The sequence below is a fragment of the Lissotriton helveticus genome, chromosome 9, assembly GCF_964261635.1.
Source record: "Lissotriton helveticus chromosome 9, aLisHel1.1, whole genome shotgun sequence".
Lineage (NCBI taxonomy): Eukaryota > Metazoa > Chordata > Amphibia > Caudata > Salamandridae > Lissotriton > Lissotriton helveticus.
The window spans coordinates 334,656,516-334,672,634 of record NC_136070.1 but is presented as its reverse complement, the minus strand read 5'-3'; the positions used below and the strand labels follow the sequence as shown (position 1 = coordinate 334,672,634).

The window sequence follows — 16,119 nt, the reverse complement described above, 5'->3', positions numbered from 1 at the left end:
TACCAGTACATTATTTATCAATAATCCAGTTCAAAATCTTACCCCAGTTATCCATGAGCTTACACTATTCAAGGACCTGCCAGGACCAGCATTTAAGTGGACTAAATCAACTATAGACCCTTTGACCACTGGCACAAGTGTATGTACACTCAATGTTCCTGTCCAGTGGTACCAGGAGGTTGTCAAACACCTCGGGGTGTAGGTGAGCAATGATAAAAATATAGTATTGACCAAAAATTGGGAGTTGATGAGGTGATGGTGTGGCCCTCCTCAAATATCTGATAGGCAGAATAGCTCTAAAAGAAATGATTGTTCAGCCTAAATTATATTTATTTTATAGTATACCAAGTCCCTTAAATCAACAGGTTTTTTTTAAACCCTCACATCATATCTGATCACCCTTGCACGGGCTGGTAAACAGCCCAGAGTCAAATGAGAGATTTTAACATTACCTTATGAGCAGGGCACACTGGCAGCACCCGACTTCAACTATTTAACATATGTGCCAAGCACAATTTGCCTACTATTGGACGCTTCCTCTAACGTACGTGGCACATTTGGCCGTCGAACCCCTAGCCATGATGATCGGAAAATTCCCCACAATGGTGGCATTGGGATCAACTCTGTGGCGAGCACACAACTGGCTTGGGAACAGACTAAAACCATCATATACTTTACACCCCAGAACAAACAATGCAGCTCTACCCAATTAGCTAGCTCACCAGAGAACAATCAATGATGACAAGATGGGGACTCAAGACAATAGAGACTGGTTTCTAGGGAGTCAGTTATCAAAGCTGGCTGCTATATCGATCGGTCACTGAACAAATCTGTCTGGGGCTAAAACACAAAACACATTCGTATATTTTGAACTCGGTCATTATGTGGGGCTTGTTACCCATTATTTCCATAGGAGCCGCCTAGCTGCAGAGTGCTGCTTCTTACGCTTGAGTCGATCTCAGCACCTTGTCACGAAATTATACACCAATGTCCAATCAGAGGCTCATATTATCACCCCACGAGCCTGAATGCGCTGGAAGTAAGATTTTAGGCAAGCTGTTTACAGGCAACGAATGACTGTGTTGTTGCAGCAAAACTAGTCTGCTGGCACCAACCGGTAGGTTACGGTTACTTCATTTTAAATTCTTACAGCAAACATTTCGAACCCATTTGTAGGCAATTAGATGTGGACTGGCGTGAGGACCTGGTTCAGAGCCTGCCAGCTGCCTGACCACTGGGACTACAGAACTGATTGAAACATGTGTACGATATAGAAGGGGATTACTCCCACTGCGGTACGACTCCACCTGTGATGAGAAGGGGCTACAGATGAGACAACTGCCTGTTTTCTGGATTGCATCAATACAGGAGAATAGGACAACTTAATATTGTAATGTGTGCCCACGTTCTGAAACATGAAGATGTACTTACACTGGTAAAGGTTGCAAACCCTGTTGCTTACTTAGCAATTTACAGTATGGAACACATTTTTCAAGTATATATTGTTTCTTGAATTTGCAAGGTTTCCTTTCAAATTCAATCAATAAAAGTATTAAGAAAAAGAACCTGAAAATCACAAGAAGGCACATAGTAACATCCTGATATTTCAATTTCGATTATATATCAGAGTTCTTAAAATGCACTTAAACCCAAAGTGAAATTACAAGGTTGTTTGAGAGGCAACAAAACCAAAGGTCCGCCTCATCCAATTCTAACTCAATAATGCTAAAAATATATAAATGTATGAAAGAAAGAAACAACACAGCCCCAACAGTAGTTCGAGTGGAACAACTGTTCTACATACATTCTTGATTTCTAAAACCCCTAGATTGCGGAGTAACTTTTCCCAGAAGGATTACAAAAATATGCATGGTGTCTTGAAACAAATGGCTCTCAACCCTGAGCTGCAACATCATTACAGATGAAAGTGATTTTGGGAGATAACGACATAAAAAACGCCACTACCACTGCATGCAAGAAGATTTTTTCACCACTGAAGGGAGAAATATCTGAAGTTTGTCATGGAAACGAGGGAGGAAGCGGACATTCACACTGATAGCTAGATTTTGACAAACTTGATAAGATGGGTTGCTACTCAGAAAATGTAAAATACATGATAGCACTTTGTTCCTTTCAGTAAAGACTTTACAGAAACCCACCCCAAAGCAAGACTTCTAAAACTGGAGGTGAATAAAGGGATTTACAAATGTTTGCAACAGAACCCGCCTGGGATTCAACGAGAACTGAATGAGACTAAATGTGGGCAGTTAAAAGTGAGCTATAAGTTGATCTTAGAGCTTTACGATATGCTATGTACGCCGGCCCCCGAGGAGTATACCCCCAGTCAGAGGCCATGAGCGAAGGAGCTATGGAGGGACCACTCGAAATTAGAATGGGGAGAGATTTATTACAGGGCCAAACATACAGCAAGGAACACTGCTGGTAAGGAAATCGTCTTCAAAATAGCCACGTATTGGTACTCGAGGCCAATGCCCCTCAGCCAAGGAAATCCGGACCGTAGCCCTACTTGTTGGAGGGGATGCGGGGGGGGGAAAGGGAAACTTCTACACCTGTTGTGGGAATGCCCCACAATTACTGGCCTCAAATCTTGGACAAGATCGATGGGCAATTTGAGACACAGATTCCGAGATTCCCAGGTTATGTGGTACTGGGGTTGCCCAATCCCCTCACCTTCCTACTAAAGTCGCGCAAAAGAAGACAGATGGGCGTGGCACTGGGGGCAGCGCTCCAAAACATACTAACACATTGGGGCACACCAACAGTACCCACCCATTCGGGTTGGCTCCATAAATTGTGGTACACTTTAGGGATAGAACACATACAGGCCACACTCACGGGTTCGGGGCTCAGTTTTGGAGAGGTCTGGAAGCCGCTGCTGACCCTGCTGTCCTCTGAATTCAATGAGGTCACATGTCCAAGGTACCTTTGTCTCCTGCGTTTAACAGCCACAGACAGCGCTTCTGAGACACAGTAAAAGTTTAGTGCTCACTCTCTCCGCAAGGGCGTCACAGGGGATAGTGGAATTCTGCATACCAGTCGGGGGAGGGGTTTGGGGGGGAACAGGGGAGTTTCATTGTCCAAATGTTATCAGGGTAAGTTTCAACCTCCTCAAGTTCGACTAACATGCCACGGGATCAGTAGATGGCTAGAGTGGGTCATGTTAGAGCAGTATGTACCGTAAATCTTCTTATGCGTACTAGTTTACAATGCATCAGATGTCAGAGCTATAAAAGTATGTACAATGAAACTGCTAATACTACTAATAAAAAAGAGTTAAAACTAAAAGTGAGCTAGCAAGTACAAAACTATAATCGTGAAATGAGCTCGTTAAATTCTGTTTTCTGTATGTACTACTAGAACTAATCCTAGTCAGGATCATTCTCTGAGACTATGGCCGAATTTCTTTTGGTTTTTGTATAGTGAATAATAAAGAATATGCAGGATCATCAAATATTTCAGTAACAGCTACAGACTTGGCTCTTTGTGAATAATTATACATTTGGGTAGATTTGACAGATACTTTGTATCCACCAATAGTTTCACAAAATTGAATGAAGAAGCAGAGTGGATTAAAAGTCAGATGAATTTATAAACCAAAATGTGGGCAACATTTTATAATACTGTATATAAGATAAATTGAGACTATCAGCCATCAAGAGAGCCATACGGATTTTGGCGAGAGACAAACACTTTCATATTTACATAAATTGTGTTAAATAAAAGGTTAACAAAAATTGAGTATTGCCCTGTTTATGTGGGCACAGGTATGGCTACTACAAATAAACAGGATTCCAGTTTAAATTACCTACCGGTACAAATCACAATCTTTTACCTGGATTATCTGTGTGAAGGGCCACCAGTGGGTGATGCTCTCTCTCTCCCTTCCGATTTCTACTTGGAATGGCAATCCTAATCTGTGAAATGAGGAGTGAGAAGGGAGTTTTTTGGGTATACTGTGACAGTGTGTTGGCGAAAGTGATGTTAGATTTGTTACCCACTAATTAGCAACTAAGAGCCTCATGTACAAAACTCTTTTGCAGTCGCAAAGCCTGACCTTTCTGTGTGTCAATACCCAGCAAGTGGCCAAAGAAAGACTTTGTAAGCCACCACAGTCAACATGCACTACATCATGCGTACTCACAAACATTTTCCCGGGGCCGCAAAGTATGCTCTTTGGTGTGACCGAGGGCCGCACTGATGTCAGCAGGAGAGGGGGGTGTAAAGTGGGTGTAGGGGAAGCAAAGCATGTATATCTACTGGTTGAACTCAATTGCGCAATGTGGAACCAGAAAACGTGGGCTGAATACTGGCTTCATCACCACCCCCTTTTGTACCGCTTTTGGCCGCCATAACTGTGGCTGGGTATGCTCAGAAGTGAGTCCCTTGCTCACTTTGCCACTGGATTCAAGCAAGCCGGGCTGAAGACGGCTGGAATGCCAGAAACAGGTCTTCGGAAGCTTGTTTCCGGTCCAGGGAAGGCATGGCTTGGCACTTCGGGCTGGACTGTTCCGATGAGGCACAGGGTCAGACTGATTTGCATATAGCCATGTCTGAACTGGGGTGGCAGAGTGGGCTAAAGAACGGTGATGTATCAAACCCAGATCTTTTGACTGGGTGTGAGTGTTTGATTGGTTCGATGCTCCGTCCATCACCACCCCCTTTTGTACCGCTTTTGGCCGCCATAAGTGTGGCAGGGTATGCTCAAACGTGAGTCCCTTGCTCACTTTGCCACTGGATTCAAGCAAGCCGGGCTGAAGACGGCTGGAATGCCAGAAACCGGTCCTCGGAAGCTTGTTTCCGGTCCAGGGAAGGCATGGCTTGCCAGTTCGGGCTGGACTGTTCCCATGAGGGACAGGGTCAGACTGATTTGCATATAGCCATGTCTGAACTGGGGTGGCAGAGTGGGCTAAAGAACGGTGATGGATCAAACCCAGATCTTTTGACTGGGTGTGAGTATTTGATTGGTTCAGATGCTCCGTCCATCACCACCCCCTTTTGTACCGCTTTTGGCCGCCATAAGTGTGGCAGGGTATGCTCAGACGTGAGTCCCTTGCTTACTTTGCCACTGGATTCAAGCAAGCCGGGCTGAAGACGGCTGGAATGCCAGAAACCGGTCCTCGGAAGCTTGTTTCCGGTCCAGGGAAGGCATGGCTTGGCAGTTCGGGCTGGACTGTTCCAATGAGGCACAGGGTCAGACTGATTTGCATATAGCCATGTCTGAACTGGGGTGGCAGAGTGGGCTAAAGAACGGTGATGGATCAAACCCAGATCTTTTGACTGGGTGGGAGTGTTTGATTGGTTCAGATGCTCCGTCCATCACCACCACCCCCTTTTGTACCGCTGAATACTGGCTTCTCCACTTGACCAAATTGTGTGACTCTGGGCAATTGTTTTATTTCAATTTTCCTCCTTTTCCTTCATAATCACATATAAGAGGACCTTGAAATACATGACTTCAGGATGCATGCTGTACAAAACCATCTCCTGTGCTTGGATGTAATCACTAATAATATTGTTTTTCAGGGTGAGGGGGGAGAGAATTAACGTTTCTAAATTCATGTTTGAAAACAATCACTTTAAAAAACACTTCTGAAGGCACTGCTATAATTTGATTTGCAACGGTAAAATGGTTCTACAGGTCAATAAAATACACTTTTTGAATTCGGTTAGACTATGGTATTTTTACATGTTTGCGGTCTTCAAAAATGAAGGTGTTCCTAAAGTTAAGGCCCTATTAAGTTCATTTTGTTTAACTGCAAGTAACCTTTAAATAGGTGCTTGCTGTATATTTAAAATGTTTTAATGTTTGTGTTGAGTCTACTAAACAGCAGCCCAGTGCTACTGCTGCTCAGGGGGGTGTATGTAAAGGTCACGAGGGCAGCATGCGGCCCGAGCCTTACTTTGAGTATCACTGCTCTAGATATACCTATTTGAAGAAAGTCCACATAATTTCAGTTTTAAGATTTAAAACGGGAAAGGCATTACAATTCAAGAAAGCTCACTGAAATATTAATACAAAATACTGAGAAACGTAAAAATAAAAAAACATTCTTCTCTACTAGGTCTTGTAAAATATTTTGGGGAGATACTCTATGGTCCAAAAATCAAACGAATGAAAAAAGTACTTCCTAAGTAAGCTAATAGAGAACGAGGAATAAAAAAAAGGCCGGAGAACGTTTTTCCTACTCACTGGTGTCCAACGCTTTCTTGTCACTGAGGAAAAATATCCCTGAAAACAATATATTCAGAAATATGAATGGAAATTCAAATAAAACTGTGATGTGTCATTGAGTTCACCAAATAATACTGACATGGACTGGGACAATCTGTCTCTGGTTCATTAATGGAGTTGTGCCAGATATATTGTGTTTCACAGTGCAGAGCCGTATGTGCTAGAACTTTCCTAATAGTATTGCGTATTCCTGAATGATGTCTGTAAACTGCCTAAAAAACTAGATTCATACACTTGCCCCAACTTGGCTCTTGCTCATATCGCCTGGTTGGATACAACTTTCATGAGTTAGATATAAGTAGACTCAACTTGGGCAGTTCAGGGGGAATTTTCTGTACATCGTGTGATTTCTGTACAAGTATTTGGTCCAACTGTATTTGGCTGCTTTCATCAGCATTGCCAGTTAAGTGCGGGAGGAAATTTCCCAATATTGATGAGGACAGGTGCATAGGGTCTAAATTTCTCATCTACAGCTTCACACATTATATTCACTCCAGGCACCTGAAGTCCCCATGTGCCAGTCCAGGGGTCATCCCCCAGCATTGTCAGACCCATAAAAGGAGCAGTCTTTGTGACTACGGATGAATCTTTTGAACTTTTTGCATAGTGACCATTAAAGATTATGCTGAATCATCAAATATTTCAGTAACAGCTAAAGATGTGGCTCTTCCACAAGGTTTTCTGCTCTTCTTCACAGTTTCACCTCTTGTCCCCCGCAGACACATAAAACTGTGGAAACACCTTGGTGGTACGAGATTTCAGATATACTAGCAATACATTTCACAGTTCAAATCTTATTTAGAGTTCCTGTGATATGACCTAATGTACTCTCAGAAAGATTGACAATCAAGAAAAACTTTGTAAAGAGGCACTTGAGCATTCATCGGTATCTTTCCTTGATGAATGAAGATGGTGTTCCCAAATTAAGCAAATGCTGTTTTGTAGTTTCCTTAAAGCGCCAACTTGATAGATTATTTCAGTGATTGAAACCGCTGTAAGGTTAAGTACATAAGCATGCAGGGCTGACAAACCTATGTGAACAGAATGAGCATCGTATACTAATAAGGCAAACAGGACTCTGATGGGAGGCACTCATCGGCTACTGTGAAGGTTCCTCATTTACAAACATTTATACAAAGAGATGGCGCATAGCCAGCCAATTTCACCAACTGTGACGGCAGCTAGAGGCCCCACTGAGTTTCTAACACTGCCCTGGCTGTCCCAATTCTCACTGCACAAAACGGATACAAATGGGAGGCATTTTGCAAAGCTGGATTGAAGAAGGACACCATCTAACATGTGCTCTGAAATATTGTAACATTGTAGAATTTCAAAAATTCGAAGAAAATAATAAAAACACATTTAAACAAAAGAAATTGAGCACCAAAATATTGTACAACAAAATATGGTATCTAAATACATATAATTAAGTACAAATTTACTATTGTCAGAGCGATGCCTACCAACATTGCGGTGTGTGTATATAGAATTACTTATTTTGCACTGGCAGCGATAGCATCAGTGTAGTTAGGGTTAGAAAAGAGTCTCCATATTAAAGGCATTTTTGTTTCTTAAGAACTTTGCCAGCGTTTGACGAATCTTCACAAAACTTTCCAAAAACAAAATTCATCCACTTTGGCCCCTTCATGAAGCGTTTTGTGCCAAACTAACCAGCGAGAGCAAAGAAAAAGGAGGAAAGGCCCAAAGGTTTGATTTCACATTTTAATTCTTGTAGGAAGTTTTGGTCTCTCATATAGAAAAAGCAGCTAAACAGAATTACACAAAACTTGGCACAAGACCTTTACTTAAGGATTGTGCTTTTGTTCTTTAGGATACATCCATTCAGTAGTTTCCAGAAGTCAGTGTTTAAAAAGATGCTTCGGTTGGACATGAAGGTGTTAATCCTCAAAAATATGTATAGATAATTGATAGTTTAAGATCTGTCCTCATATTTTAAAAAAACGTATTGGTCAATTAGCTTTTTCTCCAGTGGAAGTTTTAGGCTTCACTGATTCTAAAGGATCTGATAGGTTGCCACAGCATTGACAGAAAATGTTGTTAAAGTCATTAGAGCACTCAGTGACTCAGTCATCAGTTCTGGAAAAATAATTCAAAGAGCACATAAGGGGGCAGGGCGAGAAAAACATGACTCCCAAGCCCATGTTCGAGATTGAGGTGCAAGGCCTTGGTAATAAATACAAATACAAATCGAATTTCAGTTGCAGGATCCACAGACCCAGTGCCTGCATTCCCAGATGCCAGCAAGACATTTCAATGTGGATTTGAAAATCGTATTTGAATAATAAAAAAATTAAAAAAAATTACGGTGGGAGACTGTGGAGAGTTTTCAGAGCTGAATCCTGTACACTGATGGTTCGAGTTGTGATTCATTCAGACTGTATAGAAGATTATTTGTGAGGCCTTTGAAAATAACACTGCACTAGCCTAAGTCTAGATCTTTCATAACAAAGCATTTTGTTAGATCAATCCAATTGGATACTTACAGCAGGGGGGGGTATTTTAAAGCATAGAAAGTTACATTACCAGGCACAGCACTAACATCAGGGCCTAACAATAGAATAGAATAAAACAAACGTAATACTCAGCTTTTTAGGAGAGTGATGGAACTATCAGGTCCTGAATAAGGCCACTTAAATTGAGGAGAATAAGCATTTAGTTCTCCCTGGACTAGCATTTCAGTTTGTCTTTTTAGACAAATGATGCTTTCCCTTATCCAATATTGGACATACATTAGGTAGTTAGAGATGTTGGGTTGATTTCATTTCAAGATTGGAGACTACCATTATGCACTACTTTCTTTAATGCCACTCCTGCAGCACCTTCAAAGACACTTACAACAATAACATAAATCTAGAACTTAGAACAATGTAGTCCATAAATAAATAGCCCCTTCACAGAACATTCCTCCTCTTTTAATTGCTGCTCCTGGAGAAATTAGTACCTTCTTGTTATGAGAGTGTTTTTAAATATGTAAGGTAGAGAAAGTGTTGTATGATTGTTGCAAGTGGATTGCTTAGAAAACTTCTGCTTCTAATTCATGGAAGTGGTTTCAGTTAATCGAAATATTCAAAACATGTAGATTAGATTTGGCGAATAAATTTGACTGTTTTCTCAAACGTAAAGATAAATGAGGGCTGAGGCAGGTCGAGCACTTTGAGAAAGGGAAAGATTAGAGGAGATTCAGAGAGATACAGTAAATATATATTTGAACCATAACAGCAAGCTTACTGGCAGTTTGTGCAGCCGATCGGCTCGAGCCTCCTGGCATGCGTCGGGGCACAGGGCACGCAGTGTTCTTAATGCATGGGCAGTATAGCACGAAAACAGGAGACTAGTCCCCATGAGCACTTTAATCACTTGATGGGATTCCGTACAGATTCCTCATGGCACCTCATGACGTAACAGCGCATAATAAAAAAATATAGTGGGCGTCCTCACAACAGTTGAGTGCCATTTTGGAAAGGGCAAAAACAAATAGAACATAATGGAAAGCACGGTAGCGCGATATTCAGAAATGTAGTGGTTTGTTGTAAATAACGAATGTGAGAAGTTGGCCTGGCATATGATGTCCACTATTCTAGTGGGCACCTTGCACCAGTCCAAACGACCCTTATTGATGGTAGGTTAAAGACAACCTTTATAGAAAGCTTTCCTAGTGGTAGCTGTGGAGAGCAGCCTTCAGACTAAGTCTTGAAGGAATTTAAAGCAGCTTGTTTTACCAGTCTATAATATTGTGAATGACCAAATGAAAGGAGAACCACACCAGGTTTATACATAAAATATGTATATTTATTCTAAACACATCCCTCTGGTCTCTTTATGAGGCTAGAGGCGAAACCTAATTAGCACACAGTAAATTAGCACAATATACGTTGAACCTTAGGGGCGTACCAAACCATATATTAAGAAAGTGATATAAGAACCACGACTGACATAGAAACAAGGCCTAGAGCCTTTAGAATTGCTGGGGCCAGCAGGAACCACACATGGTAGTGACACAGGGGACCCACTGGGGATGCATGCAGTGTCTAAACACAGCCGCAAATCACCATTAACTTCTATGGGGAAAGTCGCGGTTGGAATTTTAAAGATAAAGGACACTTAGAAGAGGACTTAGAAGAGGACTTGGAGCAAACCCCTTTAGAACTAGGCAGCTCTAGAGTCAATACCCACAGGAGCACCGGAGTACTAGAGTTACCTCACCCAGGGAAGCCGGGTGCATAGGTGTCTTTTCGTGTCGGGTTTCGTCGTCGATTTCAATGGCGATCTGCTGCAAAGTGCTGCTGACGTGGAAAGTGTCCGAAGGCTGGATCGGAGATGTGCAGAACCTGAAAGCAGAGGGGACAGAGTCTGGGTCACTTGCCAGTGACCAGGAAGGCGATGAGCGGCTGCCCACCGATGTCGGGTGATTTCAGGTGAAGAAGGTGAAGCTTGATTCTTCAGCCACGAGGACCAGGAGGCGTCGTCGACGAACAGGTGCTGGATTCGAGCTGTCCCACGAAGGATGTCGAGTGCTGCGGTGTCGGTTTCCGGATTGGACCCAACAAGCCTTGGCAACAGCAACCCACACAGAAAGCAGAGATTGGCTTTGGTGCAGACAAGCAAGGTCTGAGGTACTCACCACTCAGTGGTGAGTCCGGGCATGTCTGGAGCAACCAGGGAAGCCCAAGGAAAAGAAGACTTACCTTCGTGGGGACCCACCAGTCGTCGGACCAGGGATCGCAAGGGGCCTCGAGCACAAATGCTAGAAGCGGGCCCACAATCTTCGGAGCAGATGGTGCTCGGGGCTTGGACTACTAGTAGCCCAATGCACAAGTTCGGGAAAGCTCAGGTAGTCGATGCACTAGCAAATGTGCACGGTGTCCAGGAGTTCCGGTTCCACATCACCCGTGAGGGCTGCGGGTCTCAGCTTTGCTGGGATCTCATGTCCCTTCTGAGAAGTCTGGACGTCCGTGTCCTGAGTCGCAAATACTTCAGAGTTCGGCGGAAGCTTCAGGTATGCAGACCGGCAAGATGCTTCTTTGGTGCCTGCTTGAGCAGGGGAGTCACTCCTTGACCCCAAGGGAAATTTTTCAGTCCTCTAGTCTTTAGTAGTGTGTCAAAGTTCCAGGATTCAGCCTCAGAGTTTCGTCCAGGTATAATCTAAAGTCCTGTTGCCAGGGGTCCTTTACTTATACTAAAGAAAGGGGTTGAATATACTCTGGGGACCCACCTATGAGAGGGTCTGGGAAGAGGTGTGGCTACACCCCCTTCCATTGTCCAGTTTCACGCCAGAGCAGGGGCTGAGTGCCCTTGCAACCAGTTTGAACTTGGGTATGCACAGGGACACCAAGTGTGCCCCCAGCACCTTCTGAAAAGCAATTTCTGAATGCCCCCACCCAGCCCCAATACACTAAAGCTGTCTGGGAGGTGGTTACACCTCTCTGTGACAGGAAACCTATTGTCCAGGCCTCCCCTGCCGGAGTTTCATCCAGCAGCAGGAGGTCAGACCCCTGTCTGTGGCTGCAGCATCCATTTTGTGATGCTAGGATTCTTTTAAACTATTACCGGTTAGGTCAGTGTCTCTCCCTCTAGAAGGGTGGAATTCAACCCCCGCCACCAGGACTGACGGGGGTAGGATTCCAAAGTGTTTGACAACAAACACAACATGTTTCCATGCAGCCATTCCAAAGTTAGCATTTACCGCGAGGTTATAATGCACTTAAGAGTGCATGGTCTGGCTGCATCACAGAACAGCCTCAGAGAATAGGCTCCGAAAGCTGGCGAGGGGCCCAGCTCGTGCATGGGCACCCTCTCACACAAAACCAAGCACTCTGCCTTCAGGATTGATAAGGCCTGCCATAGGAGTGACTGATAGGTTTATATGTGTCAGTGATTAAAGATAGATATAGGTAGCATATATCTTAGTAAGGGGTGCATGCACCACCTTACCCAGGCTGCAGTAGCAGACCTGTGTTGCCATTTTGGAAGGCTTCCCAGGGGTGGCATAATACATGCTTCAGCCCCTGACAGGCCTCTGGGGTACCTATGCCCTTAGTACCTAAGGTACAATATACTAGGGACTCACAAGGGTAACCCAGTAACCTGGAGTGTACTAAAGTACATGCAATCATTTTAGAGAGGAAGCAGCTAGGCTGGAGTCCTGAATAGCAGGGCCCCAGCCAGACTAAAGTCGAGAAATAGTGAAACACCAGCAAAAAGTGGGGGTAACCATAGTAAGCAGATCCTACTCTCCTACAACGATCACTATGAGAAACGTCGTTTTCAATGGAGGAACGTTGGTTGCCTTCAGGAAGAGAGTTGTGAGTTTAATAAAAGGTAAATTCAAAATCAAATAGGTGAGGATAGTGTTGGGAGGGGTAGAATTTTGGAAAACATAGTGTATAATGGATCCTGAGCAGGGAAGTAGTTTTGAGATCACTGGTGTGATGATAAATAAGGATAAGAGGTTGATTCAGCAAGAAATGAAAAACCAAGTAAAGGAGACTTTAGACAGTATTTTGAAAAATAGGAAGAGAAAAGATTTAGAGTCAGGAGAGGAATTGTATTCCTTATCAGAGGAAAAGGAAAGGAGTGGAGAAGTAGGAAGGAAAAAATGCTAGGAAGACAAGGCATGTGGAAGACATCTTCATGTCTAAAAAAAAGGAAAGGATGGGTTAAATGCCATTGCTGAGAAAGGTGTCAGCAGTGGCATGCACAGATCGAGTGTCCCTGGAAGCACGCTAAGAAAGGGTGTCCTTGGTGGCACACAGGAGGATGAACATTTTGAAAGAGATAAGAGTCGTTTATCTTTCACAGAGAATGAAAAGGAATATGTATTTGACTTACATCAGGGTGACAATTTATGTTAAAATTTGTTTTACCGTTGCCAATGCAATCTTGGGAAAAATATCTGTTTTTTGCTGACACGGCGTCAACATTCAGCAGTTATCAGCTAAGATGCAACTTATAACATCATCAACTCCCAACTGCCCTCCCTCCCTCCCTCACCCCCCCCCCCCCCCTCGGGTGTCTGTATCTCAGGATCTAGTCTATAATCTTAATTTTAGCTTCCGTCCTGTCAGTTTCGACTTGGCTATGGCGGTATTCCGTCAATCGCAGCAGTCTGAGATATCTAGGGCAAATAAACTCAGTGAATTCTTGTGCTAATAGTGCTATGAAAGGGTGCCAGATTTCTCGAAATGTGTCCCTTCTGATTTGAGTGCAGAGGAGAGCCTCTCCACTCCCAACAAATCCCAGATAAGGTGGAGCCATGGTAGTCTCGTTGAGACCCTGTCTGTACCCCATAGGGACAATATTGTTTGCTGCTCTGCTCTAAGTGCCAGTGTAATATGCCTACCTCTCTTTGATGTGATCGGATAGGTAAGGGGATTGGGGAGACCCAGTATAGGAAGGGAATCTAGGAAGTTGGATGTCAAAATGTGTGTTGATCTCGGACCTCTTCCCAGAAACGTGATTGTTTGGGACAATCCTACAGGATGTGTGTCAGTGTCCCTGTAGAGTCCCTGCAACTCCAGCATTTGTCACCTCAGGCTGGGTAGATTTTGTGTAAGCGAACTGGTGTCAGATATCAGTAAGAGACAATCTTCGCCGCAGTTTCTGCGATAGATGCGTTGGGAGCAGAGTATTGTGCCCTGTTGTGGATGTCTCTCCATTCCTTTTGTATCAGCTGCCTCCACAGCTCTCGCTACCATCTCAACTGGGCCAGGGATTTTGTCTCTGGCTCAGGACCCATCAGGATTTTGTACAGTTCAGATACTACACATTTGTCAGAATTCCTGCCGAGGAGCCATCTCTCAAAGGGCTGCCTTCCTCTCCGGCTTAATCACCCAGTGCCTAATTTGAGTGTAGTGGAATCGCTCTTCCTCGAGGAGTGCATAGTTAACTCTGTGTGTCGAAAGGGATGGAACCTTCCTCATCAAACAAAGTGCCTACCGATCTGTACTCCGGCCTCTGAAAGGCTTCAGACTCAGTACGATTCAGCCTGGGTTAAAGTCTGGGTACTCCATTAATGGGGTCAACAGGGACGGGAACAAGGAGAGGCCCCTCCTCACTGCAACTGCATCCCACACCTTGAGCGTGGTCGCAGTGATCGCTGAGAGGTAGAGATTCGGTGGGCGATTGGCTTTTTTTATAAAAGGGATTTCCACATGGATGTACCTGCCAGAGCCCAGTCCATAGATAACCAGACTTCTCCGATTAGGCCTATTCCACCTTGTACCGAAGCTGGGCTGCCTGGATATAGCACAAGATGGATGGAACTCCTAGCCATCCTCCTTCGGATTTCACCAACGGTGTTCCCGTCTCATGTGGGGGCGTTAGTTCACTCAAACAAAGGCTTGGAAGGCTCTCTGTAGCGCTTGAAGTGTTCTTCGAGGAGCCCAAAGGGGCAGAGTCAAGAATAAATATATAATATCTTATGGAGGGCTGTCATTTTTAGAGCCGCGACTCGCCCCAGCCATGACAGCGCGTATGGGTGTCAGCGAGCTAAACCTGTTTTAATTCTGTCAACCAGCTCTCGGTAATTAATGGTCACAATCTCATGGATTATTGGAGGAAGTTGGATCCCCAAGTATGGGATAGTTGTTCGCCAAGTAATCGAGTATGCTTGAGTAAGGAGCTCACGTGTGGCAATCGATGCCGTCAAGTTCAATGCCTGTGATTTGGAGATATTAATTCGGAACCCTGAGACTGCTCCGAATCTCTCTACCTCTCCCACAAAGCTCAACAGTGATGTATGTGGATCGTCCATGGAAACAATAACATCATCCGCGTAGAGTGTAATAAGGTGTTACTCACCCCCAAAAGAGATGCCCCTCACTTCTGGGTTATCCCGTACTCTCTGCGCAAATAGCTCCATATAGAGCATGAAAAATAAAGAGGAAAAGGGTCACCCATGGCGCGTGCCTCGTTGGAAAGCTCTCCGAGATTCTATTATTTACCATAACCGAGGCTCGCGGTCTCACATACCCACTCAGCACCCACAAACAGAACCGGTCCCCCAGCCCAAAATTCTTCAATATTTCTGCCCGGTATGGCCAATGTACCCTATCGAAGGCCTTCTCGGCTTCTATAAAGAAGAGTATCATCTCACACTGGGAGCCGGAAGTCTTTTCAATTAGATGAAGGAGGCGTTTGGTGTTGTTTAAACATTGTCTAATGGGAATAAATCTGGACTGTTCATGAGCGACCGGTCCAGGCGTGCCACCAAGATCCCGGTGAATAGTTTTGCATCCACGTTACTGAACAAAATGGGTCGATATGACCCACATAGTTTCTCGTCTTTGCCTGGTTCCGCTATGACTGTGATGGAGGCCTCTAGCATTGATGGGCGGAGTGTCTCTAAGTTTGTACATGCATTGATTACGTTGCTGAGAATGGGAGCTACTAAACTGCAATAGGTTTTATAAAAAAAGAGCTGGGAAAACATCAGGGCCCGGTGACTTAATGGGTTTTAATTTAGAAGTTGCGGCTATGACCTCTTCTATTCTAATAGGTTTATTGAGATCTGATGCTTGTTCCTCTGTAAGCTTAGTTACATTGGCTTTTTCCAGGTAGTTAGCAATTGATTGGGGGTGGGACTTTTTTTGCAGAGTATAGATCCTTATAGAAGGAACTGAATTTGGTAGCTATTGCTTTGTCCCCTTCTATTACTTCTCCGGTTTCCATTGTCAAGGCCTCTACTACATTGGCTTGGCATTGCCCTTTAAGCTTAGTGGCTAATAGTTGCTCACTTTTATTCAGTATGCTTAAAGCGGAGGATCGAGTACTCGGCGTGATCTTGGTCTAGACCTGCCAATTGCTTCCTTGCTAACTCCAGCTGCCGCCATAGCCTTGGTCCCCCA

At 44.1% G+C, this 16,119-nt stretch overlaps 1 protein-coding gene across 2 annotated transcripts in view; it reads right to left on the bottom strand.

The window, feature by feature from the left end:
- RPS6KA5 (ribosomal protein S6 kinase A5) overlaps window positions 1-16,119 on the bottom strand; it is a 628,800-nt gene that overhangs the window by 523,433 nt on the left and 89,248 nt on the right. The window contains exon 1 of one of the 2 annotated variants that reach the window (XM_078660053.1): window positions 3,854-3,872. The exons of the other annotated variant lie outside the window; for it this stretch is intronic. The gene's annotated coding sequence lies outside the window, so the exon portion shown is untranslated. Of the gene's footprint in view, window positions 1-3,853; window positions 3,873-16,119 lie in introns of those variants that run through there. 2 annotated transcript variants of the gene reach the window in all.